Raw genomic sequence first — 20,666 nt, forward strand, 5'->3', positions numbered from 1 at the left:
TTTCCAGGTGGACTGTTTTATTCTATGAAAGGTGCTCAGAGGACTCCCTGGGTATTTCTACTGAGTGTACCTTCCAGACGAGCAAAGACGCAACAAGAGCAAAAATAGTTACTGTTTCCGGTTCTGTTCACCATATCACAAACGCTTCCCTGCAGAGAGGCAGAGATGGATGCAATGAAAGAGCCTTTGCTTATGAATCAAATGTTTCCATTGTTGAGAAAAAGGAAACAATAACTGTTGACATCTGTTCATTTATCAGCTCACTCCACTCAAAGCCACCTTGTTGCCGGGCGCGTGCTTTCCCATAATTTCTCAGGTTGGCCTCCGTCGTTGCAGTTAAAATGCAAATCTACTCGCTGAGGATGCTTTATGGTTATTATTCCAATCTTGATGTTCTGGAGCCTAGAATAACAGGAGGTGCAGAGGGCCGTGGGCATGTGCATCTTCCCTCATTCAAGGTCATCTCAATGTCACAGAGCTGACAGGGGCACAGGCAGATCCCCCCTCCTCCCTGTCATTGGTTCTCTGTTCTCCTCCGCCATCACCGGATCCTTAGGCAAAGGCATGAGGAGTAAGGAAAGACCCTTTTCCCAAGACGAGGCCTGTCTGGCTCTGGGTCCCATCCTCTGCCTTGCCAGCTCAGGACTCCCCCTTCCTCCCGGGAAACATTCCACGAACTTGCCTGATGGATGCTTTTTCCTGAGACACCCAGGCAGGGGCGGCAGCCCATGGGGATGCCCTGGGACAGAGCCGGCGGGACAGACAGAAGCCTCGCCCCTCCTGGATTCATGGGGACCCTGCTTGAAGCCCCCTAAACAGCCAAAGTCTGTCCCAGAGAAAGAGAGGAAGCCGCCATCATGTGCATTCTCTTTCAGATGGAAGTTCTTCACACACTAGCAGCTCTTTCTTCGGATTTCTAGGAACAGGCATGAGTGGGTTTATTTCAAAGAAGAAATTTAAGTATTTTTTTTTTGCCCGGGAACTTGTTCAGGATATAGCCAGAAAGCTCAAAAAGGAAGAAAATATCTCATTTCTTTAAGAATTAAAAAAGAGACATATTGTTTTGAATTATTTAGCATTTATTTACAAATTTGTAGTGTTTTTGATATAAGAATAAATGAAATGTGCTGGTAATGGGTGCGTCGAGTATATAAAATGTCACAGTATTAAATGAAGATATAGACAAAGAAAATATGTAAAATATCACAATATTAAATGAAAATACGAAGAAAATATATAAAATGTTACAATATTAAATGCAAATATAGACAAATAAAGACAATATATAAAATGTCACAACATTCAATGCAAATACAAAGAAAATATATAAAATGTCACAATATTAAATGCAAATATAGACAAAGACAGTATGTAAAATGTCACAACATTAAATGCAAATACAAAGAAAATATATAAAATGTCTTGATATTACATGCAAATACAGACAAAGACAGTATGTAAGATGTCACAATATTAAGTGCAAATATAGACAAAGACAGTATGTAAAATGTCACAACATTAAATGCAAATACAAAGAAAATATATAAAATGCCACAATATTAAATGCAAATACAAAGGCAGTAAGGTGTCACAGTATTAAATGCAAATATAGACAAATAAAGACAGTATATAAAATATCACAGTATTAAATGCAAATACAGATGAATAAAAATGATTTCATATTTACTCTGTCTTCTCCCTCCTAAACACGGTATATCAGTTCCATTGCAGAAAGGGTGATGCTTTAAGAAAACCGTCCCTTATAGACTAAGTGGCCCGCTAGCTTGCTATTGTTATGATGAGGACCTGGAATGATTCAGTTGCAAAGAAATGTACAGATGTTACACTGGGCAGAATGATGCCCCCCACCAGAAGGATATCCACATCCGAGTCCCCGGAACATGAGAATAGGTTACCTTGTAAAGAAAAAAAGGACTTCGCATATGTGGGGGAAGAAGCAGCCTGAGATGGGAGATGACGCTTGATTATCCGGGTGGCCCCAAATGTCATCACGAGGGTCCTTATAAGAGGGACCCAGGAGGGTCAGCATCCGAGAAGCAGGTGTGACAGTGGAAGCAGAGGTCAGAGTGGTGTGTCCAGCAGCCAAGGATGCAGGCGCCTCTAGAAGCTGGAACAGGCGAGGACCTGATCTCCCCTGGGGCCTCCAGAAGGTCCAGCCCTGCCCACACCTGGATTTTAGCCCCATGAGACCCACGTCAGACTCCTCACTTCCACTGAATATAAGACACACGTGTGTTCTAAGCCGCTGAGTTTGTGGTAGTTTGTTACAGCGGCCGCAGGAAGCTAACACAGAGCTGCACAGAACGTCCATAAGTGTGCAAAGGATGAAATTCGAGAACGGGTTTGCCAAAATGACTGTCAAAATGGCTTGTTTTACTCTTCCACTTGGAGATCCTGCATGCCCTCAAAAGCACTTCTGTCGATGATAGTCACAGTGATTTCCCAATAACGAGAGAAAGAACAGGACAAGACAAGAAAGTCCACCAACACGGAGCGTGCAGGAGTGTCCTGGGGTGGCCAGAGCAAATAAGCCAAACCAGGAGGCTTCAAACAACAGGCATCCGTCCTCCCCAGTCCTGGAGACCAGACGTCTGAGGTCAGGGTGTCCCAGGGCCGAGGTCCCTCCAGAGGCTCCGGGGAGGGTCCTTCCCGCCTCTTGCAGCTTCTGGGGGCTCCAGGCGTCCCTGGGCTTGTGGCCGCCTCCCTCCCGTCTCTGCCTCTGTCTTCCCGGGGCTTCTCCTCTGTGTCTGGGTCTCTCCTCTTCTGTGTCTTAGAAGGACCCTGTCATTGGATGTAGGGCCACTTCATCCAGGAGGACCTCATCCCAGACCCTTCACTGCATCACGTCTGCAGAGACCCTGTTTCCAAATGAGGTTGCGTTCACATGTTTGGGGGTCAGGATGTGGGCATATTTTGGGGGGCACCACCTTTGTCTGGAAAGACAAGAGTCATTTCTCTCAAGCCCTCTGGCCAGCACCTCCCCATCCCTCCCCGGAGTTCATCTTCCCGTTCTTTCCTTCGCGAGTGGCTCAGAGCTGCCCTTGCAGCGGGATGGACAACACAGGTCCCTGCTGACCGCTGCCCAGCTCTGCCTTCTCAGGACCACATCCTGCTTACCAGCTGCTGCCACCTCCTCTGTGTGCTCAGAGCAGGTGCCGATGTTTCATCCGAGGCTGACCAAGGGCCGTGTTGATTTAGTGTTTGGGAGAATCGCATGCGCTGAGCTGATGCAGGGCACTGGCTTGGGGAGAAAGTCAATATTTGTTCATAAAGTGTTAACCTTTAGGAGTCCCTGGTTGTCGCTGCCTTTCGTGCATGCCTCCTGGGCGTCTGGAACTCTGCTTGGCGTTCTGTGTAAATCCCGGTGTGATCTTTACAAAAATGCTGGGGACTTGTCTTTCCCTTTCAAGAGGGTACAGGAACCACCTCTGACAATGCAAACACCCCAGACAGTTTTGTCTTCGAAACTCACACTCAGGGTCTCCCTTGACGCCTTCTAAAGGGGCTGGAGGCCAGAAGAAAATGGGGGCCAGTGTGGGAGAGTCACTAAGGACAACGAACTGTAGGGCAGCGGGAAAGGGGCAGAAACAGCTCTGCATGTTTTGTAGGTTTTCTGAAGTGACATGCTCTCATTGTGGGGCTCCTGGGGCTGAAATGTGTTCCCCGCCCAAATCCATATGTTGAAGTCCTAACCTCCAGGACCTCAGAATGTGGCTGTATTTTCAGGTGGGGTCTTTAAAGAGGTGATTGAGTTAAAATTAGGGTGGGACCTGATCCCATAGGACTGGTGTCCTTATAAGAAGAGATTAGGACACACACACACACACAGAGGATTGACCCTGTGAGGACACAGGGAAGAGACAGCCGTCTACACGCCCGGGAGAGAGGCCTCAGGAGGAACCAGCCCTGCAGATACCTTAATTTTGAATTTCTAGCCTCCAGGACTGGGAGACATAAATGTCTGTTATTTAAGCCCACCCACTCTGGGGTACTTTGTTATGGTGGCCCCCAGGGAAGTCATATACTCCTTTAAAGCCCTGTACCAAAGCTCAGTTGGAGATTTTGAGGGTGTGGTTGGAATTTGGGACCTCAATTATTTTATATTTCTATTTAAAGGTGCTCATTGGCAGGGAACCCACTCTCCCTTAAGTGAATGTCATCAATTTCAAGCACGTGTCTTTAAGCTACGAATTTCTTGACTAAGGATATAAAAAGTTCGAGGCGTTTTTATGAGGCTGGTTTAATTAAACATTCATGTTCCTCCTGACGTTTTAGTAGAAAAGAATTAAAATATGGGGCATTAAAATTGTTAACAACTTGGGATTTTGAGGAGGGATGTTTCCTCATACATACTATTGATCTCTGTTGGGTTTAGCGACTATTGATCTTTTTAAAAAATTTTTTTTAATTAAAAAAATTTTTTTGAACATCTTTATTAGAGTATAATTGCTTTATAATGGTGTGTCAGTTTCTGCTTTATAACAAAGTGAATCAGCTATACATATGTCCCCATATCTCTTCCCTCTTGTGTCTCCCTCCCTCCCACTCTCCCTATGCGACTGTTGTTTCTTTATCATGGAACTGTGGTGGGGAATTCTTTGGAAACACATTGATGACCTTGGATGTTATGTCCTATGTGGAGTGGAATATTTTTATTGCCCCCAAACCCCGTAGAAGCCAGTGATTGAACTTTCATAGCCCTCTCCTGGTACAAAGCTACCCTTGAAAATTCTTGATCAAGAGCCCATTAATTTCTTTCTTTTTCTTTTTTATTATTGAAGTATAGTTGATTTACAATGTTGTGTTAATTTCTGCTGTACAGCAGAGTGACTCAGTTATACATATATATGTATATATATACATTCCCTTTTATATTCTTTTCCATTATGGTTTATCTCAGGATATTGAATATAGTTCCCTGTGCTAAACAGTAGGACCTTGTTGTCTATCCATCCTATATATAATAGTTTACATCTGCTAATCCCAAACTCCCAATCCACCCCTCCTCTCTCCTCCCCCTTGGCAGCCACAGGTCTATTCTCTATGTCTGTGAGTCTGTTTCTGTTGTGTAGCTAAGTTCATTTGTGTCATATTTTATTTATTTTTTTTATAAATTTATTTTTTGGCTGCATTCGGTCTTCATTGCTGCCTGTGGGCTTTCACTAGTTGCGGCGAGCGGGGGCTACTGTTTGTTGTGGTGCGTGGGCTTCTCATTGCAGTGGCTTCTCTTGTTGTGGAGCACGGGTTCTAGGCACACGGGCTTCAGTAGTTGTGGTGCGTGGGCTCAGTAGTTGTGGCTCACGGGCTGTAGAGCACAGGCTCAGTAGTTGTGGCACACGGGCTTAGTTGCTCCGCGGCATGTGGGATCCTCCCGGACCAGGGCTCAAAACCCGTGTCCCCTGCATTGGCAGGCAGATTTTTTTTTTTTTTTTTTTTAAAGGATTTTCTTATTTATTTATTTATTTATTTATTATTTTTGGCTGTGTTGGGTCTTCGGTTCGTGCGAGGGCTTTCTCCAGTTGCGGCAAGCGGGGGCCACTCTTCATCGCGGTGCGGGGACCGCTCTTCATCGCGGTGCGCGGGCCTTTCTCTATCGCGGCCCCTCCCGTCGCGGGGCACAGGCTCCAGACGCGCAGGCTCAGCAATTGTGGCTCACGGGCCCAGCTGCTCCGTGGCATGTGGGATCTTCCCAGACCAGGGCTCGAACCCGTGTCCCCTGCATTAGCAGGCAGATTCTCAACCACTGCGCCACCAGGGAAGCCCTGGCAGGCAGATTTTTAACCACTGAGCCACCAGGGAAGCCCCTGTGCCATATTTTAGATTCCATATATAAGTGGTGTCGCATGATATTTGTCTTTCTGTGTCTGACTTACTTCACTTCGTATGACAATCTCTAGGTCCATCCATGTTGCTGCAAATGGCATTATTTCATTCTTTTTTATGGCTGAGTAATATTCCATTGTATACATGTACCACATCCTTTTTATCCATTCATCTGTTGATGGACATTTATGTTGTTTCCATGTCTTGGCTATTGTAAATAGTGCTGCAGTGAACATTGGGGTGCAGAGCCCATTAATTTCTGATGCCACCTTACTTGTGTTCCTGGATTCGTCCTAGGAGCTCCCATCTTTTACTTTCTGTCGGCGGATACAGTGAGTACTAGAGTATTACTCTTTTGTTTTCTTCTTACGGTAGATTCTGTGATCACTTACAAATATAGCTGCCTCGGTGGCGGAAGATCACAGGCTTCCACTGAGTTGACCTCAGGCACCACCTGAACTTGGGTAGAAATGAAGTGTGTTGTTTCTGAAGTTCAGTGAGCTGGCTTCTGGTTCCCTGAGTCTCTTGTTCTCTTTCTCTCTCCCCTCTGAGACTGGCAATGTGGCAGGACTGAGCTGCTCCATCACCCTGGGTCCTGGTCCTCAGAAGACCGGGAGCCCCACTGATGGGCAGGTAGCCTGAGTGTATGTGAGCCCCTGAGGTTCCGGGGCTGTTTGTTACCGCAGCATCACCTAGCCTATCGTGACCCATACCTCCATCAGTGGTTCACTTTCCCCTGGGCTGTTTTGCTCAGCTGTGTGTTTACAGGAGGAAAGGGCCCCTTTGTGCAGGAATACAAAGAAAATGGACTTTGGGTTCCATTGCTCTTTCTACTTGCATTTCTGCGTGCGGTGGTTAACCTAATCCATTGCCGTTTGTATCAAAGATATTTACATAAGGTGGCAACAGCCCAATTTTACTTGTGTTTCCCAACCATTCTGCTTCGAGTGGTCTAGAAGCAGAGTGGACAGAGCAAAGCCACCCCCCTGGTGGGGTGATGTTCAGAGTGTTCTGGGGGTGCCGCACGCGTGACCACTTTGAAGTTGAATGTGACAAGAGAGATCGGAGCCGGAAACCACTGGGACTTGAGGGCCCCTCCAAGAATTCCAGGTGGAAAACATCCCGCCGAGAGACCCAGGGTCTTGCCACATGGGCAAGAAAAGCATCTGCTTTGGAGGGGATTGGGTTAAGCAGCTCATTCCAGGATGCTTTCATGCTGGCTGTTTGTATTGGCAGCCCCAGACACCGGTACTTTCTGATGGAAGGGTGAGCAGAAAAGGTGATCAAAGGGAAGCAGTTCCCGGGGCGGCCACGAGGGGGCAGGCCTCCGTGGGTGCCACGGCAAGCAGTCTCGGTGGCCGGGCCCTGACGTTCTCGGAGCTAAAGAGAAGGGAGGCCATGGAATACAGAGGAGGGAGAGGCAAGGATGGCCCCAATTTCTGTTTACCCCCCCGTTGTATCCAGTATCATTCTCACATGCTGATTCTCTTTGTGGACAGAACTTGGATGCCGGACGCCCCTGGATTTTGCAGTTCAGGCTGGCTTGGGGAGCTGGTGGCCGAGCTTTTCTCGTTAATAACTAAAAGAACGACAGCGGTAGCTGACCAAGCTCTTGCACTGCCTAAAGGGCCATCCCAAGAGTTTCATTTCGGTGCGTTGCCTCGTCTAATTTTACCACCCCTCCATCGTGGGTACGCTGTGACCCTCCAGGGTTGCAGGTGTGCAGACTGAGGCTTGGAGTTTCATCACTAGCTGTGTGACCTTGGAAGAGTGCACAGCAGAGCTGAGATTCCAGCGTCAGGCTTTTTGGCTGAGAGCCTGTGGTCCCTGAGGCTTCGGGCATCTAGAGGAAGCATGACGGTTTCCCCTGGAATTCAGGGACTGGGCTGAAGGATTATCTTGATTCCGCATCTTCAGGGGCAGTTAAACACGCACGTGGCTGAGGGGCAGCTTTAATACTGATTGTAGGGCTCAGCTTTTCACCCGTGTCTTTGCAGCCCTGCAAATAGATTGTGTTGTTGGAAACCTTGAGTCACCGTTTGCCAGTCAGGCAGCTAAGACCTTCAGAGCTGCTCTGGGGGGTGCGGCCAGCTCGACCGGTTCTGTTTCCCTCCTGGAAATGTCAGATTTGGAGGTTCAGCGTGTTTGTCGGGGGCAGTTGTGGCATCTGTCGGATGGCATCTCTTCCTGGTGTGCAGACACGCTTCTCTGTTCCCGGAGGTCACGGTGAGCCTGGCCCCGGTCCAAGGGTCACCCCGTGATGCCAGCCGACAGGCCGCCCCCCCCCCCGTCTCAGGGCTGGGGGACCCGGCTTTCAGACTGGTGGCAGTTCCACGCTGCCAAGGAAGAATTTGGGCATTGCCAAATCTTAAGGTCATAGCACATGGGCGCCTTCAATTTAGTTTTAATGACGTCTTTGGGCAAAAGGAACTGGTAGAAATATGTGACAGGTATAAATTGAGTCACTGCATCTATATCGAAGAGTGACTTTTCCTGCAGTATTTTGGGGAGGGGGCAACCCCCAACCTTGAGTCAAAATATCCTACATAAGAGTATAGAATTTACCAACTGCCGCAACAGATGCGCGTGTGTGTGTGTGTGTGTGTGTGTGTGTGTGTGTGTGTGTGTGTGTGTGTGTGTGTGTGTGTGTGTGTGTGTGTGTGTGTGTGTGTGTGTGGTGTCTGCCCTGGTGATAAATGCTATTGTTGGCATCAGCTGGGTTATTTACGAGTTTTAAAATTCACAAATCCTGTCAAAAGGGATCTCAGTCAAATGCCGATGCTTTACGTGGCCATTTACCTGAGCTTCTGTTAGAACAGGTGACGTCGGGGGACCCGGAGGGGTCTCAGGTTGGGTGGCTGTTGTTGGGTGGTGGCTGCAGAATGAGCCTCAATGCTTCGTCCGCCTCTGCTCTGCGTCCTGCCAGCCCAGCCACTCTGGTCCCCCCCTGAGTGGACCCAGCGCCAAGTACACAGTCAAGTCCACCGCAGGCGCTGGAGGAAACGCAGCGCGGGTGGGCTTTCTTCTCGGGGCCATGTAGACGTCAGACGAGCTTTCACTGTGGCAGTGGATGTAGAAGGTGGGACGGGGCCAAGCCCCCTCGCGTATAGGATCACACTGGTCTCTGGCTTCATTTATTTAATTGCCCACTAGGGCCATCTTCTCCTTGGATGCAGGAGCTGTTCTTCCTTTATTTCGCAAATCAGTGATAACCCATTGGTGGGAGCTGCCTGGAGAGCTCTTTCATGACTTGTTATCAGCGTGCAACACATGCAGAGAACGTCCTCAGGTCCTAGGAGCACATACAGTTATTGGTGGAAATTAGCTGGAAATAGGGGAAATAATATTCCATCTCGGTGTCTGCATTTGGGAGGACTTAGACTAACATACCCCCTTTTTTAAAGTTCTGCTGTGCAAATTGTTCTCGTAAATATAAGGGAGCACTCGTTTAAGAGGTGCCAGAGCCACCAAGATGGGATATTATTTTCTGTCTTCTGTCCACAGACAGAAGCGACCCACAAACGCAGCAGCTCCCAGACGGAGACCGGAGCTGACCGACTCCGTCTGTGGTCCTACTCACGCTGGTGGAAGGTCCCTGCCGCCGCCCTGCTCTCACTGCTACCCACTGATGGTTTGGGCCATTTTTGTGCTTTATATAAATACATCGTAATTTTTTTTCTTCTTGGGGTGGTGGAAGCTGGCTTCTCCTGGTCAGCGTTGCTTTTTTGAGATTCCTCCAAGTCTCTGTGTGTCACCGTAGCTGGTTCGTTGTCATCGTTGGTGATGGGGATTCCTGACTGATTTATCCACTCCGCTGCTGAGGGGCGTTTATGAATTCTCCCACCTGCTGAACGGGTGACTGAGGCAGCTCGCGGGACTCTGGTCCGTGCCCTTGGCTGTGCTTGGGTTGGGGTTTCTGTGGGGCGTCCACCAGAGGTGGGGTTGCCAGGTTGTGGGGTGGGCGTACCTTCCTGTCTAGGTGGGGGGACCATGTGGAGAAGGATGCTGGGGAAAGAGAAGATGACTGGTCGGAAACACTCCCATCCTGTTCCCCGGTGCCCCCCCCAAACCCAGCCCCATTACCCATACGACACACTTGAGGGGGGCAGGAAGCAGAGGTCCCCTTGCCCAAAGTCACACATACAGGAACCTGAGACCCCTCCTGGTCCCCGACGTCACCTGTTGTAAGAGAAGCTCAGATAAACGCCCACGTAAAGGATCGGCATTTGATTGAGATCCCTTTCGACACGATTTTGTGCATTTTGAAACTGGTAGAATTCCATCAAGTCATCTGAAAGGGCTGGGGGCTTCCCCATGGAGGATGTGGTCCAGCCGAAGGGTATGAAGGGTGGGTAGGAACTGAGCCCCTCAAGGCAAGTCAGGACCGGGCAGAGGCCACCGGTGCTGAGCTGGTCTCCACTCCCCAGACCGTGACGCGTGGCTCAGCCCATTCCTGCTGCGCGAGGGGCTGGCAGCAGGCTGGGTGTGGGGGGCGACAGGTGACGCGGCCAGCACCAGCGCAGGGAGGGATGGCTCAGGGCGCCGCCTGCCGCCAGTGCGATTTCACGCTTAGTAGAGCAGTCAGCACAGTGGAATCTTTGGTTTTTAAATTTATTTATTTTATTTATTTATGTTTGGCTGCATTGGGTCTTCGTTGCTGCATGCGGGCTTTCTCTAGTTGTGGCGAGCGGGGGCTACTCTTCGTTGCGGTGCGCGGGCTTCTCACTGCGGTGGCTTCTCTTGTTGCAGAAAACGGGCTCTAGGCACGCGGGCTTCAGTAGTTGTGGCGTGCAAGCTCAGTAGGTGTGGCACACAGGCTCAGTAGTTGTGGCACACGGGCTCAGTAGTTGTGGCTCGCAGGCTCTAGAGCGCAGGCTCAGTAGTTGTGGCGCACGGGCTTAGTTGCTCTGCGGCATGTGGGATCTTCCCGGACCAGGGCTCGAACCCGTGTCCCCTGCACTGGCAGGCGGATTCTTAACCACTGCGCCACCAGGTCAGTCCCCACAATGGAATCTTAGAAGATGCGTATGTCCCACGGGTCCTGCGAGAAGCAGACGGCACGACGGTTAACTGTGGACGGGGTACATGTGGGAGAACGGGGAGGGGCCTGCAGGGGGCTGCCTGGGGAGCCATCATGTGGGTCTGAACCTGGGAAGAGTCATCGGGAAGAGGAAACGATTGCTCAGGAGCTCTCGCCTTGGAGCTGGGGCAGGAAGGTCAGTTCGGCAGGGTTGTTTGTGAACAAGCTTCTGAGGTTGCCAGGCGGCCCCAGAGCCAAGGTCGAGGGGGTCCTGCTTCTCCCAGGAGCGCACCTGCCTTCTGGTCCCTACTTACGGGGTCAGGGGGGGCAGCCGTGGGAGGTGTGGCCTCCAGGGACAGTGCCTGGATGCACGGCCACCCGCTGTCTGAGATCTGGGAAGAATCTTCTAGAGACACAGCACTGTCGCGTTTTTTTCATTCAAAAATAACCCTTTTTCTTCTATTGCTAAAAAACAAATGTTTTCCCCTTACACCTGTCTTCCGCAGCCTGCGGTCAACAGAATAAGAATGAGAAACGGTGAGCAAATGCTGTTGGAAAAGTGGTGCTGATAGACTTGCTTGTTGTGTTTGTGAACAGTTTGGCAAACACATGAAGAAGAGTCATAATGCACACGGGTTCGAGGGAATGAGGAAAAAGTATTCTCCGTTCGGGGTGGAATTTCAGTGAAATTAAAAACGCACGAATCCGTTGGGTCCTAGTTCAATTGCTAAGACTCTGGCCGACAGCTGGAAGACACACACACACACACACAATCGTGTAAAGGGATCTTGCAAGAAAGGATTTATTTGCAAATCATCGGAAACAAGCCGGAATCGCATGTACAGGGTGCTGATTCAGGAGAAGATCTGGTTCTTGATTGCAAGCCCCAGAAATGGAGTGTTGCTCATAGTTTGGCACAGAATGGGAATTTGTAGGGTTGGGGGCCCCGCCTGCGGGGTGGTTATTCTTGAGTCTTAATCCTACGGGGAAAGGGGTTCTTTGCAACAAGCCATTTCCCGAGCACAGAAAAGTGGGGGACGTTCGAACCTTCCGTGGTTCTAGGCACCGGATGCTCAGGCAGAGCTCTTCCATGGAAGAGGCAAGGCATTGATATCATTCAGGGAGCCTTTTTACCAAAAGAACAGAAAATTACAGACACAAATTTCGGGATGAAAGGGAACTTCCTCTTCAGAATAAAATAAGACACTTCAACTTTTGAAAAGCTGACAGCTATTCCCAAGCATCCAGAAAGGTACTGTTTTTATTAAACAGCTGCTCGATACCGTCATTGTGTCCCTACCATTTCTGGTGGCGTGCTCTGTGATCTTCTCTTCATGGGAAAACACATTTGATCTATAGACAGTCATTCCTCCAGCCCCGCTGATCGTTTGTTTATGACGTGAGAGTTTAGAAATGTTCCTTCAGGGGCTTCCCTGGTGGCGCAGTGGTTAAGAATCCACCGGCCAGGGCTTCCCTGGTGGCGCAGTGGTTGAGAATCTGCCTGCCTATGCAGGGGACACGGGTTCGAGCCCTGGTCTGGGAGGATCCCACATGCTGCGGAGCAACTGGGCCCGTGAGCCACAATTACTGAGCCTGCACGTCTGGAGCCTGTGCTCCGCAACAAGAGAGGCCGCGATAGTGAGAGGCCCGCGCACCGCGATGAGGAGTGGCCCCCGCTCGCCACAACTAGAGAAAGCCCTCGCACAGAAACGAAGACTCAACACAGTCATAAATAAATAAATAAATAAATAAATAAAAGAACATGAATTTCTTTTAAAAAAGAATCCACCGGCCAACGCAGGGGACACGGGTTCGAGCCCTGGTCTGGGAAGATCCCACATGCCGCGGAGCAGCAAAGCCCGTGCGCCACAACTACTGAGCCTGCGCTCTAGAGCCCACGAGCCACAACTACTGAGCCCACGTGCCACAACTACGGAGCCTGTGTTCTAGAGCCCGCGAGCCACAACTACTGAAGCCCGCGCACCTAGAGCCCGTGCTCCGCAACAAGAGAAGCCATTGCAATGAGAAGCCCGCGCACCGCAACAAAGAGTAGCCCCCACTCGCTGCACCTAGAGAAAGTGCGCGCACAGCAATGAAGACCCAATGCAGCCAAAAATAAATAAATTAAAAAAAAAAACAAATGTTCCTTCAAGTATCATCATTCCTTATTGACCGTGTGTGGCCACTGTCTTAGGATTGTTGTCACTGTTGGGAAGGTCTCTATCCGTTTTCTGTTCTACAGGAACTGTAAGATGTCAGAAATGTTCCTCCACGACGGCTTTGACCTGGCACCTCTCGTTAACGTGTGTGCTCTCCACATGCCCTGTGTGGCGGTTTACATACGTCTTACCTTCTTTACACAGATGTCCGTAATGTGTGTGAAATCAGCGAGGGACAGAATCCTTTTCCCAGTGTAATTACATGACCCATTCTTCATTTACCAGCTACCTCATCAAACAACCCAAGGGCCTATGAGTGACGTCTACTTTATTTTTTCCTGTTTTTTTTCATTTTTTAAAAATTGAAGTATAATTTACAATGTTGTCACTACTTTATTTTTCATATGCATTTTATTTAAAAAAATTTTTATTGCGTGAAAGATTCTTTAAATTCTGTAGTGCTTTACAGTTTTTCAAAAGTTTCATACACGTGCTTTCATATAATCCCATAATAACCCTTTTTTAAAAATCCCCTCCCCCTATGTTGCCCGTCCCCACTTCCCTCTCCCCACTGGTAACCACTAGTTTGTTCTCTGTATCTGTGAGTCTGCTTCTTTTTTGTTATATTCACTAGTTTGTTAATTTTTTAGATTCCACATATAAGTGATATCAAACAGTATTTGTCTTTATCTGAAACGATGTCTGCTTTAAAAATGATCTTTCATAGAAGTGAGTTAGTTCCTCCTTTTGGTAAGACAGGAGCAATTTAGTTACAATTGATTCTCAATGCCAGAGCAATTTTGTTGGTTCATCTTTATCACTTTTCTTTTGTCCTCTTTTTTCTGTTTAAACTGAATTTACTCTCGGTTCTTCTGTAAATAAATCTCAAGTTGTTCAAAGAAGGTGGCTTCCCTACGTATAAATCAGAAGTCTGTCATTTCTTTTTTTTTTAAAATGATAACTCATTTTTTTGAATTAATTTTCTTTATTTTTGGCTGCGTTGGGTCTTCATTGCTGCGCGCAGGCTTTCTCTAGTAGAGGCAAGAGTGGGCGTCTCATTGTGGTACATGGGCTTCTCATTGCAGTGGCTTCTCTTGTTGCGGAGCATGGGCTCTAGGTGCATGGGCTTCAGTAGTTGTGGCTCGCAGGCTCTAGGCGCGTGGGCTCAGTAGTTGTGGCTCGCGGGCTCTAGAGCGCAGGCTCAGTAGTTGTGGCACACAGGCTTAGTTGCTCCGTGGCATGTGGGATCTTCCTGGACTAGGGTTCAAACCCATGTCCCCTGCACTGGCAGGTGGATTCTTAACCCCTGTGCCACCAGGGAAGTCCTCTTCTGGGGGTCTTGAGTGTCTGTAATTGAGGTCAGTCACATATGTACTGTTTGCTGAGTGACAGACCCCGCCCCCCCCCAAATAACTCTTTGCCTAGTGAAAGACCACCCCCCGCCCTGAAGTAACTGCACACGAGACACCCAGGCTCAGGGGAGCTTCCTGTGGTTGCCATAACCTCCCATGTGTGTTGTCACATCATTGCTGGGGGAATTAAGCATGTTCTGCAGGACTGCATGGGGAGAAGACCCTCAGCGCTTGCGTCTGGGTCCCACTGGACCTCACCCCCTGCACACTTTCTCTTTGTTGACTTTGCTGTGCTTCCTGTTACTAACAAACCATAACCACGAGTATAACAACCTTTGGGTCCAGTGCGTCCCTCTAGTGAATCATAGAGCCTGAGGGTGGTCTGGAGGACCCCCCAACCTAGTAGGGTAAATGTGAGTTTGAGTCAGATTAGAGAGCTTGGAGGAGGACATCAATGACATGACCTTCTGTGTCCCCAGAAGAGCCAGGGCTGTATCTCTTTAAGCTCTGAGGAAAGGAAGCTAGTTTGAAATCACTGTTCCTCCAAGGAATATTTATGCCTGTTCCGTGAATAAGAAAACAAAGGTACTGGAAGGCCACACAGCCAGAACAAGGCAGGCTTGGGCTGTAAGTCCACTGGATGCCTGAGACCAGATTCTTACGCCTTCCTAGTTACGCCTTCCTAGTTACGCCTTCCTGAGTGGCTATGCCCACCACCCATCCAGGTGGTGGGATTCTGGGTCTTGGATGTTAAATCTCAGCCTTTCTTGAGCCTGGGGGGTTGACTTGATACATGGCCCCTGCTCTACCTCTGGTACTAGGTCCCAATTCCTCATGGTTTTTAGTGTCTGGGAGTCCTGTGTGAAGGTAGATACATTCAAATGGGCTTCTCTTGGAAGCACAGGGGGTAGGTCAGCGCTGGGGAGTTAGTTAATTCCATCAGTTCAGTGGGAGAACAGGAGTTGGTGGAGAAAGGTCCGCAGCCTCTTCATCCTTCAGAAGGGCTGTGGTCCCCCAGTGGGTCCCCAGCAAGATGGAACACCCATTGCTCATGAGAGTAGCCAGCACCCCTAGCACACCTGCTATTGGAGCTTCTGTTTCCCCTGTATGGCTCTCCCTACTCCCTCATTTCTGCTTCCTGCAATCACATCCCAAAAAACTTACTGGCGTCCGAGTGAGTTCCCATTTCTGTTTTTGAGGGACCCCAATCTAGGACGTGTTTCCCAGAATGTTATGTTCAAGTCCTAACCCTTGGTGAGCTGTGAATGGGACCTTGTTTGGAAATAGGATCTTTGCAGCTGTAATTTGCCAAGTTAAGATGAGGTCATAACACTATTATATCTATATTATGTGTGTAGTATTGAATACAGCAAATGAGAAATTATGGGATATTCCAATTAGGCCATGTTGTGTGCTTATGGGAATCAAGATTCTCGGGGTAGAAAAGCAGAAAGATGTAATCTAGAAAAAGTTCGGTAAGATCACAGAGTACTATATTTGAATTGGAAATACCAGAATAAACTCATGAGGTGGCGTATACTAAACAAACAAAAGATGAAGCCATAATGGAGTAGGGTGGGTTTTAATCCAATGATGGGCGTCCTTGGAAGAAGAGAAGAGGCACAGAGATACACACAGGAGAAGCCCTGTGAGGATGGAGATGATGCTTCTACAAGCCAAGGAGGACCGAGGGTCTCCAGCAGACACCATGAGCTGGGAGAGAGGCTGGAACAGTGTCCCCTGGAGTCTCCAAGAGGAAGAAACCCTGACAACCCCTCGACTTCAGACTTTTGGTCTCCAGAACCGGTAGAAGCTGAATCTCTTACTTTGAGCCCCGTCACTTATGATAATTTGTTACAGCCAGCCTAGGAGACTAATACAAGTGCCAGTCAAAGGTGAACTATTAAAGCCATGATGTGAAGGAGGGACATTTGTGGCCACTTGTAGGGTTCAGTGGAGAGACTTGGGTGAGTCTTCAAGACTTGTTTTAAAGGAACAAGAGGGCTTGACGCACCTTGTGTAGAGAATGTTCTCTCCACAGAGGACAGCCCAGGAGAAAAATGCAAAATAGCACAGGAATGTTTACCTTAATTCAGCTACATATGGGGTTTCAGTAATAGTTGGATCTTTCTGAATACTGCACTAAAGCAACTTCCTTTAATGAATGTGTTCAGAGTTGCCAAGGCCGAGAGCTGTAGCAGATCACATCTTGATGTCATTGCTAGCTCCATGGTGCTGTGAATGCTTTTGGATAGAAGAGGTCTTGTCAAGAGAGGTTGACAGTGAACCTCCCACAGTGTTGGTGGGAATGTAAGTTGGTGCAGCCACTATGGAGAAGAGTATGGAGGTTCCTTAAAAAACTAAAGATAGAGCTGCCATACGACCCAGCAATCCCACTCCTGGGCATGTATCTGAACAAAACTATAATTCAAAAAGATAACATGCACACCCTGGTGTTCATAGCAGCACTAGTTACAATAGCCAGGACATGGAAGCAACCTAAGTGTCCATCAACAGATGAATGGATAAAGAAGTTGTGGTACATATATACAATGGAATACTACTCAGCCATAAAAAAAGAATGAAATAATGCCATTTGCAGCAACATGGATGGACCTAGAGATGATCATACTAAGTGAAGTAAGTCAGACAGAAAAAGACACATATCAAATGATATCATTTATACATGGAATCTAAAATATGATACAAATGAACTTACCTACAGAACAGAAACAGAGTCACAGGCAGAGAACACACGTGTGGTTACCACAGGGAAAAGGAGGGGAGAGGGATGAATTAGGAGTTAGGGATTAACAGATACAGACTACTATGTGTAAAATAGATAAACATCAAGGACCTACTGTATAGCACAGGGAACTATATTCAATATCTTGTAATAACCTATAATGCAAAAGAATGTGAAAAAGAATATGTATGTATACACATAAATGAATCACTTGCTATACACCTGAAACTAACACAACACTGTAAATCAACTATCCCAACCCTATTTCAATAAAAATTTTAAAGAAAAAAGAGGTTGCCATTCAGTGAATAGGGTTGGCAATACACCTGCACATCCGCTTTCCATAACGATTCCTTGTTTACTCAGAAACAATCGTTGATAATGACACCGTTGATGCCAGGTCTTTAATTACTTGGGGAACCATTTAAAAAGCCATCTTAGTTGAAAACGTTTGCTGTGCTGGAAACTCAGTGAAGTTAATCCATCACCGTACATTAATATATTTCACCCAATGCTCTTAACACTGGTTATAAAAGCTCCTGTCAAGGTTTTTGTCCCAAGGACATTTTGATCAACCTTTCTGCAGGCATGTGTCAGCTTGAAATCCTTGAGAATCACCAGAAGTGCTTCCAAACTATGAGGTCGGGGCGTTGATTAGCATAATGAAGAGCGCCATAGTTTACGATGCAATTTCTAACCCCCAGCGGAGCCTGCGTGACTTACGGAAACAATTCCAAAGGGTGCCGTGGAGGGCTTCAGCTAGAACGTAAAAGATCGTAAAGCAGACGAAACGGTAGATGCCTGACGAAGGTCGTATTTACACAGAGGATGGGGCTGCTGGATTCGCTAAGGGTTCTTTCATTTTTTTGTTCTTCTGTCTCTCTTTGATGAAGCAATTTATTTTGCCTTCACAGAATGAGGTCGATGTTTTCTAAATGATATAATACAATTTCCCCCCATTTTACAATCAGTGTAAAACCTTAATAAATGACCTTGAAGCAGAGAAGTGAATAGGACATGTCCCCATCTACACATGGGCTCATCAAAGTGGAGGAACACTTTTTGCTTCCAGATGGAGCTTGTGTCATGGGACCCTGAGCTTGTTTTTGATCCCCAGTGCTGTATCATCTCCCTGCTGACATTAGCCCTACAAGGATGCTAATTAGTCCTGTCTCCAGAAGCCATAAAACGGTTCCACGTTGCTAACTAACCACACCTCTGCTTGGTGGCCTTGGAGCGATTAATCGTGCGGACATTCACGGAGCATTGTCAACCAGGGAAGCTTACCGAAGCCTTGGCGTCCAGCCTTTTTATTGGGGGGTTGGTTATGTAGACATGGTTGTCCACGCACATAGCTGACCTTAGCCTCCAGCCCCTCCAGAGGTCAAGCTGAGACCACATCACCCAGGGCCCCCGCTGTATATCACGTTGTAGAATAGACTCTCTGCAGTGACCCAAGGCCCCCATGTAAACAATGACACTCTTATCAAGCAGGACATCCCAAGGGCTCAGAGGTGACCTTCCAAGAGGTGGGGAGAAGATAAACGTCTTGGAGGGGCAAAGTCAATTCTTTACTGCATACCCCTCTTTCAGAAGCTCTTCTAAGCCTAATTCTGCAGAATATTCTCCATTCTGGAGAGAACGCTCAAAATGACATCATTCAAGCCGGCACCTCCTGATGTGAGAGAGGGAGTGACCGCGGCAGACCCCCACTACAAGATGATGCATGGTTTGCAGTGTGTTCTGGGTTGAATTGTCCCCCCAAAAAGATAACGTTGAAGTCCTAACCCCCAGTATCTCCAAATTTGGAAATAGACTCATTGCAGATGTCGTTTGTTAAGAGGAGGTCCTAGTAGAGTAGGTCCTAATCCAGTTAGGACCCTTGTCCATATAAAAGGGGGAAATCTGGACACAGGCAGGGAGAAGACGGCCATGTCACAAGGGAGGTAGAGAGGGGAGAGATGTATCTACATGTTAAGGAAATCCAGGGATTGCCTGGGGCCGCCAGAAGCTGGAAGAGAAGAAAGGACCTTCCCCCGGACCCTGATGACACGTTACAGACTTGAGTGCTCCAGGGCTGTGGGACATAAATGTCCTGTTGCTCTAAGCCACCCAGTTTGCAGAGCTTTGCTACACCCACCCTAGGACGCTCATGCAAGGTGGTTTGTTGACATGGACCTGTATATCCACCATTGAAAGCGGGGGGACCAGAGGTGCCCACATTGGGCAGATTGGAGACATTTGCCCACACAGCATGAGCCATGGTCCTCCACTACTGTTCTGTGAGACCAAGAAATCCTGGGCTCCTGACGCCGTAACCCTGCTGGCAGTGAGCCGTCCTATACGTGCCGCCAGAATGGAACAAATGCTGGAGACTAGGGTCCCCCCTCCCGTAGGGACCTTTCGTCCTATCCATCAGATATGGCAGAGTCAAAACCTACACGGGTCTAAGCAGGTTCAGGGGAAGACCCCGTAGGCATCTAGTATTGATTCACATTTATACTGAAGCTCTCCCTTAATTAGTGAGTCCATACAGACACAAGTGATGGAACTGTCCCTGGATAGAGTGTTCTCTGTGACCACCCAGAGACACCATTTCCGGCTCTATCAGGAGGAAAAAAAGAGGCACTGGGAACTTGAACTGGGCTCTGGAGTTCTTCCAGGTGGTGGCGTTTATGTGTCACAAAGTGCTGACGCGTTGAGTGTAATGGACACGTAAGCATCCCATCCTGAGGCCCGGCGTTCAAAACGCCACCTCTGGAGAGTCCAACCATTAAGTAAAAAACTAAACAGTCAGAAAGGTCACTGCGTCAACACTCTGAAGTCAGCCACCTGCCAGAGGCAGAATGAGCCTTTGAGCAGAGAGTTTTCTCTGTGAATGTTGACCAGCGTCGTTCCCCGGGCTGGCATCGATGGCGAGTTCTGAGTGGACGGCGGGGACACACTCCCTGTGGCGGCGTGGCACTCGGATGACTCGTAGCCGGGCTGAATTCAGGAGGCGCTGCTGCCCTAAGGGTTCATTGAACACAGGAAATGTGTCAGCACCAATAATTCTATCAACTGCAGGGCTGTCCATTTGCAGCAACATGGATGGACCTGGAGATGATCATACTAAGTGAAGTAAGACAGAGAAAGACAAATACCATATATCCCTTATATGTGGAATCTGAAAACATGATACGAGTGAATCTGTATACGAAATGGAAACAGACTCACAGATTTCGAAAACACATTATGGTTACCGAAGGGGAAAGGGAGAGATAAATTAGGAGATTGGGATTAACATACACACTACTATATATAAAATAGATGACTAATAGAATCTACTGTAGAGCACAGGGAACTACACCCAATACTCTGTAATAACCCATTATGGAAAAGAACCTGAAAAAGAATGAATGCATGTGTATGTATAACTGATTCACTTTGCCGTACACCTGAAACTAACCCAACATTGTTAATCAACTATACTCCAATATAAAATAAAAATTAAAAAAAACCCCAAAAAACCTGTAAAGCTGTATGATTTTCCTGAACAGCATCTG

The sequence above is a fragment of the Balaenoptera acutorostrata genome, chromosome X (genome assembly GCF_949987535.1).
Source record: "Balaenoptera acutorostrata chromosome X, mBalAcu1.1, whole genome shotgun sequence".
Lineage (NCBI taxonomy): Eukaryota > Metazoa > Chordata > Mammalia > Artiodactyla > Balaenopteridae > Balaenoptera > Balaenoptera acutorostrata.